The sequence below is a fragment of the Octopus sinensis genome, linkage group LG14, assembly GCF_006345805.1.
Source record: "Octopus sinensis linkage group LG14, ASM634580v1, whole genome shotgun sequence".
NCBI lineage: Eukaryota > Metazoa > Mollusca > Cephalopoda > Octopoda > Octopodidae > Octopus > Octopus sinensis.
The window spans coordinates 32,182,547-32,197,678 of NC_043010.1; the positions used below are offsets into that span (position 1 = coordinate 32,182,547).

The window sequence follows — 15,132 nt, forward strand, 5'->3', positions numbered from 1 at the left end:
TAGAAAAATATAGACATTACCATACTTATTAAAATATTTATGTGAAATTTTGAAAATTTCTTAGTAAATATTCAAGGCTCTTAACATTGGAAAGCAGTATAGTTTAGAGAATAAGTAATTCATAGTCACCATTTGCATGGAAAAAAATCTGTACTTAAGTGTTAACATATTTCATGTAGGAAAAACAAAATCTATAGAAAATAAAACCCAAAATTTATAATTGCTAAGTTTCATTTTTATTTTATTTCCAGGTGATATTCGTTCTTACTCGTGATCATGATCCTTCTGGACAAGTCGTGGAGAGCTCACTTTGGCAGTAAGTATACATTTAAAAATATAATTAGCAAATCCCAGTCCTTCCTCTTATAAATCTCATCCCACTGAAATTCTCTCTTTGCCCTGTTTTTTTTTCTGCAGCCACCAATTTACAGCTATTCAAGAAGAATCTTGACTGGGTCAATGTCACAGATATTGTGGCAAACTCTCCAGTTGTAAATGACAGACAAGAGTTCCACAACTTCTTGCTGAACAACATGCACAGATAATTTATTTGTAGTGATCAAATAGTTGCCAGGATAAAATGTGTTGGAAATAGTTCAAGGATCTAGTACCACTGCTGGTAACAAAAGTTTTTCCCACAGAGTGAAAGGTAGATTGTATGATGGTTATGCTAGAGCTGCATGGTAGTGAAACATGGGCCTTGAATGCAGAGGATTTGAGAAAACTGGAAAGGAAGGAAATTACCTTGTTTCATATGATGTGTAATGTAATTGTATGAATGACAAAATTAGATGTGTTGAGAGAAAAAAATTAGAATTAGATGTAGTATACAGGTGTAGTATGCAGGTGGAGCCTAGTATGCATATGGATGAGGACAGCTGCATAAGTAAATGCTAATCACTTAATTTATTGGAATTTGTGGAAGAGAGAGACCTAGAAAGAAATGGGATGAAATGGTGAAAACTGATCTCAGTACCTTAAAGCACGTGGAGGAGATGACAAAGGACTGGGATGACTGAGAAAATGTACCTATCTTGCTAAAACAGATCCTGCGAGTCTATTGTATATATATGTGCACAGCCTCAATTTTGTTATCACCTCCCTCAATTTTGCCATTACCACACGCACTCTCTCTCTTCATCACATGCCTAATTGCAGTATTCTGCTGTGTGCTACATGTGAGTAGAATGGCATACTTCACCGGTTTTTCCTTGATGCACTTGTCCTTCACACTACCCACAACCATTTCATTCTTAATACTACTCTCTACTCCTCCACATTTATCACTCTTCTGTTCTATCAAGTGATCTCTGCCTAATTGCTATTTGGTAATTGTAACACATCCCCTACAGGTGAAGATAATTGTAATAAATCAATAATTTATGTTGGATAGTATTTGATATACCTGTATTTGCCCAGTTATTCAAAGACATGCTGCAAGCCACTCTCAGTTATTTCTCTTAACTTATTTTTGTTTCAATTATGCTAATTACTTGGGTCATAAGTTAGCCTTGGTAATGCGACCTACTCTTTTGTATGTGTATAAATCCCTTTGTTACTTGGGATAACATGAGACAATTTTTGTGCTGATGATGTCTCCAGAAAATAATAAGCCTGACTGTTTTGTTAATGACATATCAACTTCAAGGAATTTTTGAATCTTGAGATTATCTGCTCTTCTCACATGGAGCAGATCTCAATTGCTATTCTGGTAATTGTAAGACATTCTCTCGAGGCTGAGATTATTTTAATAATGCAAGAATTTATGTTATGCGATTTGATGTACCTGTATTTGTCCATTCAGTTGCAGTACATATTCATCCTAAATGCACAAAAATTCTACATTAGAGGACATTAGGACACTTACCCAGCAGAAACATGTGTCAGATTGGAATTTAATGAGAATAATACACTCATGCATGCAGACACACATGCACACAGAGTAAGAGAGATAGAGAGAGAACACTATAGCACTATGAATGTTTTACATGCTGTTTTGGTGTGGTTTTTCTCTTCCACATTTATCATGTTTGCTGTCACAAGTGTGTAGCAGCTGAAGTGTTGGAAATAGTAACCAAATCTCCCCCAAATAACAATGTGTCGTTTTAAAAAAAATTAATAAACACTTAGACTCACCTAAACTGATGGGATGATCACGGCAAGAATAGGGATAAAAGCAAAAGTATTATCATCAGCAGCACGACCATCATCATATTATGGTTATCATCATCACAATCACCATTATTATCATAATCGTTTTCATCATCATCATCATCATCTTCATCATCATCATCATCTTCTTCGTCATCATCATCATTCTCTTCCTCCTCCTCTTCTTCATCATCATCATCATCATCATCATCATTCTCTTCCTCCTCCTCTTCATCATCATCATCATCATTCTCTTCCTCCTCCTCTTCATCATCATTATCAGCAGCAGTATCACCATCATGTTTCTACCATGATGACTGCCACCACCACCATCATCATCACCATATCAATTTCCACAGACCTCTGGGTCATCAAAATTTATTTCTGATATCTGTGGTATTAATGGATGTGAGATAACTCACCCTTGGATCGGACAGTAGGTTACTATTGGTAAATTTCCTGCAATAAGAATTCAACTCACCTCTGAAAATCAATGAAGCATTTCTCAGTTTTGAAATTCTGCCATCACTATAACTGGCGAATATTTCCTTCTGCTACTTTCACTGCTGCCATTGCAAACACCTACCACCTATCACTACCGACACTACCACCACAAAAACTCCTCACACACCATTATCACTATCATAGCACCATTACAACTACCACCACAACAACACAATCTCCGTTATAACTAACACTACTACAGACACTACCACCCCTACAAGCATATCACTACCACCATCTCTGTCAAATGAAAACTGATATTACTTTTCTTACAATTGCCACCACCACCTCAAGTACCAGTAGTACTAATACCATTGCCTTCAGTACTACACAACTAACACCAATCTAGTTCCACAACCATTATTATCGCTACCAGCATCACAACCTACACCACCACCACCACCACGACCATCACGACGACGATGACGACGACGACCACCACCACCACAACCACCACCACTACTACTACTAGGAGTTTCACTACAATCACCACAACTCCCATTACTACCATCACAACCCCTACTGTTATGGCCACTAATTTCTCAACACCCACTCACTCACATCCTATCACCACTCCCCACTCATCACTACCACCACCATTATAAAGGAACAAAAGACGAAAAACAAAAAACAACCTCCTGTCAAATCTTCAGTTGGCAGTTAAATGAAGACTTGTTGGTGCTCTGCCATTTCTGTAGAATGTCATGTCTGAAACAGTGAAGAATTCTAAATTATTTCTTTGTTAGATTTTCAGAGTGACATGAGCATTTCTTCTGAATGTTAACAGCAAAATTTTATTGTTAGGAATAATGAAAATAGCAATAACAATTAGAACTATAGCAATAATAACAATAACAATTTCTTTATTAGCCACAAGGGTGACAACTGATAGCAAGCTATTAATAATGGTTTCAGATTTGGGACCTACTATTAATAATAATACTCTTTTACTCTTTTACTTGTTTCAGTCATTTGATGGTGGTCATGCTGGAGCATCACCTTTAGTTGAGCAAATTGACCCCAGGACTTATTCTTTGTAAGCCTTGTACTTATTCTATCGGTCACTTTGCTGAACCGCTAAGTTACGGGGATGTAAACACACCAGCATCGGTTGTCAAGCAATGTTGTGGGGACAAACATAGACAGACATAAACATATACACACACATAAATATATATATATATATATATATATATATATATACATATATACGACGGGCTTCTTTCAGTTTCTGCCTACCAAATCCACTCACAAGGCTTTGGTTGACCCGAGGCTATAGTTGAAGACACTTGCCCAAGGTGCCACATAGTGGGACTGAACCTGGAACCAATTTTACAACCTTCATCCAATTTCCAAAATTCTTTGCTTATTTAAAGCCTCATCTGAACACATACAATTTTGCTTAGATACATGTGTATGCATTCTTACAAACACATAACCTCGTGTAGTTGCATTATTAATTTCAGTTTTAATTTTTACTCATTATCTATCAAATTAGCTCTTAGAAATAAATTCTATAGGAAATTTGGTATAAACAGGAGTACATTGGTGTGAACACAAACTGTTTGTGATACTCATCATATCAAAATTTTGCTCAAGTCCTTATAATCAAAGTAAAGAGAAGCTTTTGACTGACTGTTTAATTTTCAGCTTCACATTTTATCACAAACCCTCTGGTGAATTCTAAAGATCAACCAGCACAAGTCTACCCACTCCCTAACAATTATAGGAAAATGCATGGTTTTCTCTCTTTCATCCTCCTTTTTTGTTCTCTTTTCCCACCAACTATATGAGGTCTGATCAATAAGTATCTGGACTGTTGCCATAGTAATGAAGCTAAAGCATGCAGAGTGAAGCCACCTGGCAAAGATTGACCTTGAAGAATGCTGTGCTTGCACTCAAAGTTCTAACATTCTAATTCACTTCTGCTGGTTACAGCAGTGCTTGGAAGGAAGGTGTGTAGCATGTGATCATTGCATTGACTATGACAGAGGAAGTTGTCATGACAATACCTGCTCAGAAGCCTGCGCAAAGTTGCAGAAAGTGTATGGAGAGGAGTGTATGAGCTTCACACAAGTGTACAAGTGGTTCAGACGTTTCCAAGATGGCTGAAAAATGTTGATATTGATGAACGTTTTGGGAGACTCGCAACCAGCAAAACTGAGAAAAACATCATAGATGTGTGCAGCTGTGAGGGGAAATTGTCAAATTGCCTGAGGATGTGCAGATTAGTTACGGTTTAGTTCAGTCCATAATCACTGAAGATTTGGGTATGAGATGCATGTCTGTCAAGTTTGTGCCAAAACTGCTTTCAATATTCGGGTTTCAGTTGCACAAGATCTTGATTGTGTTGAGAATGATGAAAGTTTTTGAAAACTTTGCGTAGGCCTCTGTGCAGGTATCACCAAGCTTTTGGCAAAATTTGATGCGGATTCTCTAGTCAACTTTATCTGTTATGGTTAATGCAGCAATCACATGCTACACACCTTCCTTCCAATCACTGCTGTAAACAGCGGAAGTAAGCTAGAATGTTAAAACTTAATGAGCAAGAACTGCAGAGTTTGAGGTTAATGTGTGCCAAGTGGCTTCACTCTGTATACTTTAGCTTCGTTACTGTAGCAACAGTCTATATACTTACTGATCAGATCATATATATTGTTCCCATTCAGGTTTCCATTATACTTGCCTATATATTCCAAACAATAGATGACATATCCAGTCTGATGACGGCGAATGTGAAATTCAAACAACTAGTTATGAGACACTACCTGTCATAACCACACGCTCTCTCTCTCTCTCTCTCTCTCTTTCACACACACACACACACACACATACACACTTTCACAGTCTCATTACTACATGGGTTCTTGATGAACATTCAATACAGACGTGAATCACATTTTGTCTTTTGCTCAAGAAAGTTGATAATTTATATTAAGCTGATTGCTTTATCTCACACATACACATATATGTGTATCATAATGTAAGAGTTGTAACGTATATAAAAATATATTTTATGAAGTGGAAATATTAACCAATAAAGAATTCAGTACATTGGGTAGAGTGGACAGTTACACTGGCAAAAATAAATTTAAGACCGATGATAAAAGTTCTATTTCTTACAAAATATATTATTACACCATACAAATTATTTTTATCTTTTACCCCTTATGCAGAATTTATTTCTCTTTCAAATGATGCAGACAATAACTATTTTTATACAACTTGAAGAATTCTAATGCTAAATTAATATAAATGTTTCAAATTTACTGGCAAAATTAGTTTAAGACCACATTGTTATAATTTTATTTAACGCTTAAGATTGTAGCAAAAATGAGCAACAAGAATGAAATACATATTAGTACTTTGTACCGTAGCCTTTATTCTTAATAATAGCTGAACAACACTTCAGCATTGAATTCGCTAAGTAATTACAAAATTCTATGGGAATTTTTTGCCATATTTCATTGATGTAATCGAATAATTTTTTAGATTGGATGGTTTTTTTTAGCATGGACTCTTTTGGAATCGTAATTCCACAAGTTCTTGATCAGATTCAGGTCTGGGCTCTGGGGAGGCCATTCGATTACACCAATATTATAGTGACCAAAAAATTCCATAACCTTTTTGATTTTGTTCACAGGACTATTTTCCTGCTGAGGAATAGCCCCTGGAGACATTTGGTGAGTCAAATATGGCACAACATTATCCTTTAGAAGATTCATATAACCTACACTATTTAGCTTTCCATCAACTTTAACTAGTGGGCCAACACTAAAGTTACTAAAAGCTGTCCACACCATCACACTCCCACCCCACTTGCGCCATCTTTTTCATGCCTTTCAGATGGAATTCCTCAGTTGGTTGACATCTGACATATGTTTTACCATCTGATCCAAATATACAGAAGCATGACTCGTCACTCCAAAGGACCCTGCACCAATCTTTGGCAGTCCATTGAGCATGACTTTTTGGGAAATTCAGGCGTTTGAGTTGATTTCTTTTGGATATTATTGTTTTTTTTCCTAGTGATTTGTCCATGTAGTCCAAATTCTCTCAAATGGTTGCGGACGGTTTGTGGTGTAAAAATAGCACCATTCTCGTTGGACACTTGTTTACAAATGTCAACAGCTGTCAGCATTCGGTTGCCTTCCGAAAGTCCTTGGATTTGATGGTCCAACTGCACCGTCATTTTTCTTGGGGAGCCAGACCTTTGCTGATCTTTATATTGACCAGTCTCTGAGTATAACTTTCATGCTTGCACACAAACCGTTTTACTGCACTTTAGTTGCTTGCTGATGTTTGAAAAGGAAACCTTTTTGCTGGTGGAGTAATATGATTTTTGCTCTCGTGACTGGACTGAGGCTACGCTGTTTTCCCATTATTAATCAATTGTATAATAACGTTAAATCATAACACTACATAGTGCAGTTAGGCTTGTTGTGTGACCACCCATTATGGCAAAAAAATTTGCATACATATTACATGGTCTTAAACTAATTTTGCTGGTAAATTTAAAACGTTTATATTAATTTAGCATTAGAATTCTTCAAGTTGTATAAAAATAGTTATTGTCTGCATCATTCGAAAGAGAAATAAATTTTGCATAAGGTGTAAAAGATAAAGATAATTTGTATGGTGTTAGTAACAGTATATTTTGTAAGAAATAGAACTTTTATCATCGGTCTTACATTTATTTTTGCCAGTGTATGTTTACAATGTCAAAATTTGACAGACTTCAGTATTTTGCCTTGGTCTTGGCTGTTAACAGTTGTCGTGTGCGTGTGTCTTTACATATACATACATTCACATATACAAGTTGTGCCATACCTAACTAATGACAGTCTTACCTCTCAGACATTCTACCAATCTCTATTAATACAGCTGGGGAATATATGTGGTTTCCTTGTGGGATGGTCATTAATACAAAGAAAATACCCATCCCCTCACAACATGAGGTGGGAATAGAAATTTTTGAAATTTTGGAATTACAAGGAAAAAATGCATAGAGTTCACCTATTTATTTTTTGTGTGTGTGTTTACTTATTACAAGTGATTACAATTTTTAATTGCTAGTTACCTTGTATAGCATTATTTCATTATTTATAGAAATCGTCGACATTTCACTTATTAATGAGACATTTCATTAGAATTAAAGATGGAATTAATCACAATTTGGAGAAAATTCATGGAATTTATTTTCTTTTTTTTCCTTCAAAGAACATTAGTTTAGGAATTGAGAAAAAGATAGAATGTTCTTTGCATTTACATACAGAATAATTGCAATTTTCAAAGGAAATTCTACCAGCTGGTAATGTTATATTTTAAGCAATGAACAAATATGTACCTACAGAGGTGCAAGCATGGCTGTGTAGTTGTGAAGTTTATTTCACGACTGGATGGTATGAGGTTCAGTTCCAATGCGTGGCACTTTCAACAACTGTTTTCTTCTGTAGTCACTTGTTGACCAAAACCCTATGAGGGGATTTCTAGATTGAATCTGAAAGAAGCCTGTTATACATGTTTGTGTGTGTGTGTGTGTGAATGCATGCATGAATAGATAGTTATGTGTGCACACGTGTGTTTCTGTATTTGTTTACATTTGTCATCATCATCATTGTTTAATGTCCATTTTCCATGCTAGCAAGGGTTGGATGGTTTGACTGGGGTTTGGAAAGCCGGGAGGCTGTGTTAGGCTCCAGTCTGATCTGGCAGTGTTTCTACAGCTGGATGCTTTTCCTAACGCCAACCACTCCATGAGTGTAGTGGGTGTTTTTTACGTGCCAGCAGCACAGGGGCCAGAGGAGGCTGGCAACGGCCACACTCAGTTGGTGCTTTTTATGTGCCACCAGCAAGGAAGCCAGTCAAGGTGGCACTAGCATCGGCCATGTTTGGATGGTGCTTTTTACATGCCACCGGCATGGGTATCACAACTATAATTTACATTTGATTTTCATTTTGATGTTGATGTACTTGACTCAATATGTGCTTTCTGAAAATTGCTGTGCTACAAATTTTGATGTTATTGTCATTTCTCCTGGTAATTAATCTGCCATTGCTTCATGCCTTTGTGTGAAATAAGAGATCCCTTGCTTGTAAAACAGGAAGGGCATCCAAGTATAAAACAATGCCTCAATAACATGTTCGTCAAACTCATTCTTTCATAGAAAAACTGACATGGAAACAATGTATACATATGTGTGTGTATATGTATGTATGTGTGATTGACTTGATTGTTATCAATTTCCATGTAGTTCTTCAACCCTTCAGTAAAACATACCATTACATTAACCATATATTTCTTGATACGATCCTTCTGTCATACCACTTACTCCACCATCAAATTCTCTAACAATCAACAAATTTATCAAAAATATTTTGTTTATTCCAGTCATTGATTCATCTGTTTTTTTCCAGTGTCACTGTTTGATTGTGTTGGTAGTGCTTTGAATTAGAATACCATTGCCATCATCATTGATGACATTATCAGTATCATCAGCAGTAGCATCATTATCATCACCTTCAACAGTATCAGTGCAATCATTCTTACATCTGTCACTATCACCATTGACTGTAATAGCATTGTTAGCATATCTGACTGTCTCTTCTTCCACTTCACCTGTTTCCTTCATCTCTCAATTCCTCTTCTATCTCTACTTCCTCATCAGTCACATCTTGATCATTACCATCACCAATACTGACAGTCATTATTGCTTTCATTACTTTATCGCCAAAGCTATCCATATTGGCATCCAGCCAGTGGCACATTATGGGTTGTGAAATTGTGGTATAGCACAGATAGTGGTATGGTGGTGTTGTGAATATTGTAATACAATCATATAGTATGGGCAGTGGTATACTGGTGTATTAAACACTATGATAATGTGTTGCAGACAATGAAACCTAGTGTACAAAACATTCTATAAACTGATCATGTGTTACTTTCCTTTTTCACTCTCCTTCCATACTTCATCGTTAATCTTTGTGGCTACACTAATAATATCTAATTATTTAATTTTCTAAGTTTTCCAAGTTTACTAAGTGTAATGTTCTGTGACATTGATTTGCTATATGTTTCCCTTATTTCTTGATGCTTTATTTTCAACCAACTTTGCTATATATTATTCTACTAATATTGCTATATACACTCTACCAACACTGGTATATACAGTCTTCTAACATAATTATATACACTCTATCAACACTGATATGTATTCACCCATTACAAGTATATAGACTGTACCAACATGAGTATAAACACTCTAACGACACTGGTGTATACAATCTACCAAGACTAGTATATACATTACAAATACTGATGTAAACAGTTTACCAGCATTATCATATTGACTCTACCAATGCTGGTATATACAGTTTAACAACAGTGATATGTGCACTCTAACAAGACTGATATATACTCTCTACCAACACACTCTAACAACATTAATATATACTCAGTCTACCAACATTGGTTTACACACTCTCTATTAATACTGATATACACAGACAGCTATTGATATATATATATATACTCTACCAACACTGATATATGTAGTCTGTCAACATTATTATATGCACTCTATTACCAGTAATATGTGTAATCTTCCAACACTAGTATATACACTCTTCTGACACTGTTATATATAGTTTACCAATATTATTACTTACACTCTAGCAACACTGGTATGTGCACTCTTGCAACATTGTTATATACCTTCTATTAACACTATTGAATACATGCTTCTAACACTCTACCACCCCAGCTGCATGTATTCTGAATACTTTATAACAGCTTATTAACACTTCTTCACATTGTAATCTATCGTATGAGAAAGTAACTAGAAACGTTCTCTGTGGGACAACCCTATTGTACTTTAGGCTTCCACCACTAGAAGCCACTTGATGCAACCCTCAGGCATCAGTCTGCTGACTGGCATTAATGGTGAAGTTGGACTGCCACATGGTGCATCTTTGTTTTGCAGTGCTTCTCCCATGTTTGTCGATTTTTGCGAGCGTACTTCCATGATATTCTGTTTTCTGCTGGGGAAAACAGTGGCCAAAACAGTTGTCATGATTCAAACAGCTTACAAAGATGCTGCCATGAGCAAAGCACAAAATTATAAATGGTTTCCATGCTTTAGAAATGGTTACTTGTCTCTTGAAGATCAAACTTGTTCTGGACAACTGTTGACCTCCCAAACGAATGAAAACATCATGAAAATTCATGAACTGATCAAGGAATTGTGAATGAAAAGTGTTGGAGGAAATTTGTGCCTCACTTGCTCACAGAAGATCTAAAGCAGTCACAACTGAATGCATGTTGTGAACTGAAAGAACAGTTGGAAATTGATCCTGACCTTTTTCCAAATGTTATCACTGGTGTCAAAAGCTGGTGCTACGGAATTCGCAGATGTGGAAGAGGTGAAGAAAAAAATGATGGAAACATTAAAAGGCATCACTTTGCAAGAGTTTCAGTACTACTTCAAGCAGTGGAAAATGCATCTGGACTTATACATTGGAGAATACCTTGAAGGCAATAAAAGTGTAAACATGTAAAACTAAGTGAATAAAATAATATTGAAAAATTCTGGTTCCTTTTGGGAACCCCCTTGTATATTGTTCAGTTTCCTGGTGTGACTCTTAATTTCTTTCAATTTATTTATGATCCAATGAAAGAACACTACTAACTTTCTCATATTATTATTGGTATCATCGTACTCAAGAAGACCTACTGACCACAGCAGAATTAATATCTAAAGCCAAGGTGCAACATAAAAGCATTGGAGTGGGTGTTAGTGCCATGTAAAAAGTACTTATGTTGGTGCCACATAAAAAGTATCCAGTGCACTGAGTAAAGTGGTTGGTGTTAAGAAGGTTATCCTGCTGTAGAAACCAAGCCAAAGCAGATCTGGTGCAGCCCCCAGGCTTGCCAGTTCTTGCCAAGCTGTCCAACCCATAAAATGAATGTTAAATGTTGATAATGATAATGATGACTCTGCCACTGCCACTGGTGATGATGTTAGGGTTGCTGTTGTCCTTAGCATTTTCAAGTGTAATTTTTCTTTAGAAATTTGAAAAAATGATCTATAATTCTTTGAAGTAAGCTTACCCTTGATATCCAGGTGTATACAAAACAAAGAAGATCTGGTTTTATAGTTATTTTCCTAGTCATTTCCACACCTAACAATTCTACTTTTAAAATGGCCACTGAACACATCTACAGTACTTGATAAAACATTCCAATAACAGAGGGAATAAAACACAGCACAAAAACAAAGTATATGACTGGATGTACAGAAAAAAGTAAAGACATGAACATTTAATAAAAATAACAAGTATGTCAAGACATCCTCTCAACCAAGAAAAGAAACAGTTATTGGCACTATCTGCTGTACTTTCCACATGAAAAACTTAGACAAAATACAGGCTGAAATTGTTATACATATCTGTGACTATACATTTTTGCCCCTGTACATGAGGCAAAGATATACAAGTGTGATGATAAAAGATATTGGATATGATGTAGATCCATGGCTAAGTATTAACATTGTATTGCAGTGTGGGTGAGTTGCAAGAGCCAATGGAAAGTAACATGAGGCCAGGGTGCCTTAAAATAGATTTACCAGCCTTAACGACCCCACAAAGCCAGAAAGCCATTGTAAAACTGTACCCAAATGAGGGAACTGAGACATGAGCCATGATATTAATGCTACAGGACAAAAAGTATTGTTGATACATTTGTCATTTTAAGAATCATTTCAGAACCCCTTGCCCCAAAGAACTAGAAAGACACGTAAGAAACACAGAAACAAAAGTAATGAAGGCTAACAGAAACATTAACAATAGTAAGAAGCCCCAGCTTCTGGAGCACCCTCAATCAAAACTCTGAAAAAAGCAGTAAAAAATAATTTTATTCGCAATCCTGGAAAGAAGTGAGTAATGATTCTATTGTCTAACAACAGAAACTAGTAACACCATCCTAACATCTTGTGATGAGGAAGAAATACTAGGCTCACATGTTGAATTGGTAAAATAAGAACTTTTCTGGAGAGTTTCCAGTGACTAGTTCAAATGCATATACAAAAGTAAGAAGACCGTGATCATGAGGGCCAATCTGGGGATTAATTATTTAGACTTGCTGAACTGTAGGAGTAATGTTTGTTGGTGACAAGTAATGTTGCTATCTGTGTGACTGGATCTTGTAATATGGGTAAATTCACAGTACCATAAACATAGATATATCCAAAGAAGTTGGTTGATAAAATAAAGTGACTGTTTCTTTCTTGAAAGTTAAGGTCTTTCAAATGCCGACAAGCAAAACGAAAATCAACATCATCATCATCATCCTGCAAGCTGACAGCACTGTTTTTGCATTTGACAAAATGCTTAGCAATATTTCCTCCAGCTTTATTGTTCTGAGTTCAAATACCACCAATATTTTGCCTTTTGTCCTTTTGGGGGGCAATGAAATGAGTACAAGTTAAGCACTGATGTAGATGTAATCAACTTGTCTCCTCCCTAAGAAATTTTTCAGGCTTTGTGCCTAGAGTAGAAAGGGTTATTATTATTGTTGCTGTTAACATTATTCACAGTGTGCACAAATGTTTTACATTCGCAATCAATGTCCTTAATACAGGGTCACTACCAGTTTCCTTAGATATTGAGGTCTTTTCTTACAATCCTTACTGTTCCCAATAGAGCAGATTTCTGAGTTAATGCTACTCTCATAGTTACACAACTTTCAATCAAGAAACTGTTTAGTCTGTTAGTGACAATACCTAGGGCACCTAAAACAACTGGGATTACTTTTGTAGAAACCTCCTACACTCTTCACATTTCCTTAACCAAATCCTGGTATTTTCTTATTTCCTTCTAACTATGAGTGCTACATTCATATTCACAGACATAGCCACATCTATAACGATGCACTCTTTTTTCCCCCTTGTCCAGAATGATAATATCTGGCATCTTGCATGAAGTTTGTGATTAAGTCTGTACATTAAAATTCCATAAAACTCTATGCTAGCCATTCTCTGTTACACTATCTGGTTAATGTTGGTACCATTTTCTTCCTACTTTAAATCCTATTTGCTGTAACGTGTCCTAGTATAAGTGTATTGGCCAAACAATTGAGTCTGCACCTGTTTTCTTCTGGCTAAAGGACTCCATAATGGATTCCTCCTTCTCATTACATACTCTGCACTTCGCACTTTTCACAGAATGTCTGTTTTTGCCTTAATGATATTTGTTCCAATGACTGGCTTTGAGCAGCCATTATGAGTCCTGTTTCTGAAGTTCTCCTTTCTTCACTCATAACCAAGACTCATCTGCTGCAATGTCCTGAGTTTGTCTGAGATGCTAACCATGTAGTTCATTTCCCCAGATATTTCTTTCTTGCTCTTGTTTTCTTTTTGTATTCCATTGCAGTCTATGCAGCTTCTTTCTCCTCTCTTCTGGCAGCTGAAATCAGTCTTTCTAAGTTGCTTCTCACATTCTCTTCTATGTGACATTTTGCCATTCCTACACATTCTTCTGTTGATATCACTCCTTTTCCCCCTCCTTCCATTGTATAACAAAGAACACTGTCTCTGGTTTTACGATTTGCCTCTTAATTCTTCCTCAGTCCATTTAAGGAAAGCTGCAGAATATCATATTAGAGACACCTCCTATGTGTTTGCTGCAGAGATGTTTTCCCTCCTTACAGTTTTGAGGTATTCATTTCTCACTTCTTTCATTTCTTGACAGAGACTTCTCTCTACTTCCAACACACTTAGGCACTTGTAACTGTCACTCTCATTTATTGTTTGAATTGATGTCTAATCTTGGAGTTTAATCTCTTCTGATTCAGATATTTTTCTTCTCATTACTAGCACCACACATTTATCTATTTAAGACTCCATACTAATGTCATCATTCACAACTATAACAGTCTGGACTAATGAAACTAAAGCCTCTTCACTTTTGGCAAATAATTTCAAGTCATCCATAAACAGGAGGTGGTTTATTTTCTATGGCATTATTTAGCCCTTCTCAAGGTCCAAGTAAGAGGGATAAGAGCAACCACAAATAGCAGTGGTGAGAGTGTATCCCCTAGGGATATTTCCCTACTTGTGCTGACTTCACCTAACTAATCTTGACCTTGTGTTAGTATAGTTCTCCATTTTGGCAAACTGTTTTGCAAAAGCTGGACAACATTCCCAGCCAAATATATTGAGGCATTGTGCCTTTTAGTAATCAACCCATACAGTTGCTAAGTGTTTCTCCTGTCATTTGTCCCTAGAACCTTTCCTATATCCTTTCTATTCTTCTGGTAGTAGATCTCCCTCCTCATGATACTTGTTATTTCCTTTGAAATAACACCTCTGAGCAAATTCCACATCAGTGAAAGGCAAGTTACTAGTCAGTAGTTGCTTAGAATATTTCTTTTATTTTGATCTTTCAATATCAACACTGTCCTACCTTTTGTTATCCTTCAGA

At 36.3% G+C, this 15,132-nt stretch overlaps 1 protein-coding gene across 1 annotated transcript in view; it reads left to right on the top strand.

The window, feature by feature from the left end:
- The window catches only part of LOC115219083 (VPS10 domain-containing receptor SorCS3-like), a 722,157-nt gene that overhangs the window by 262,499 nt on the left and 444,526 nt on the right, over positions 1 to 15,132 (top strand). The window contains exon 2 of the mRNA XM_029789149.2: positions 252 to 316. The gene's annotated coding sequence lies outside the window, so the exon portion shown is untranslated. The remainder of the gene's footprint in view (positions 1 to 251; positions 317 to 15,132) is intronic.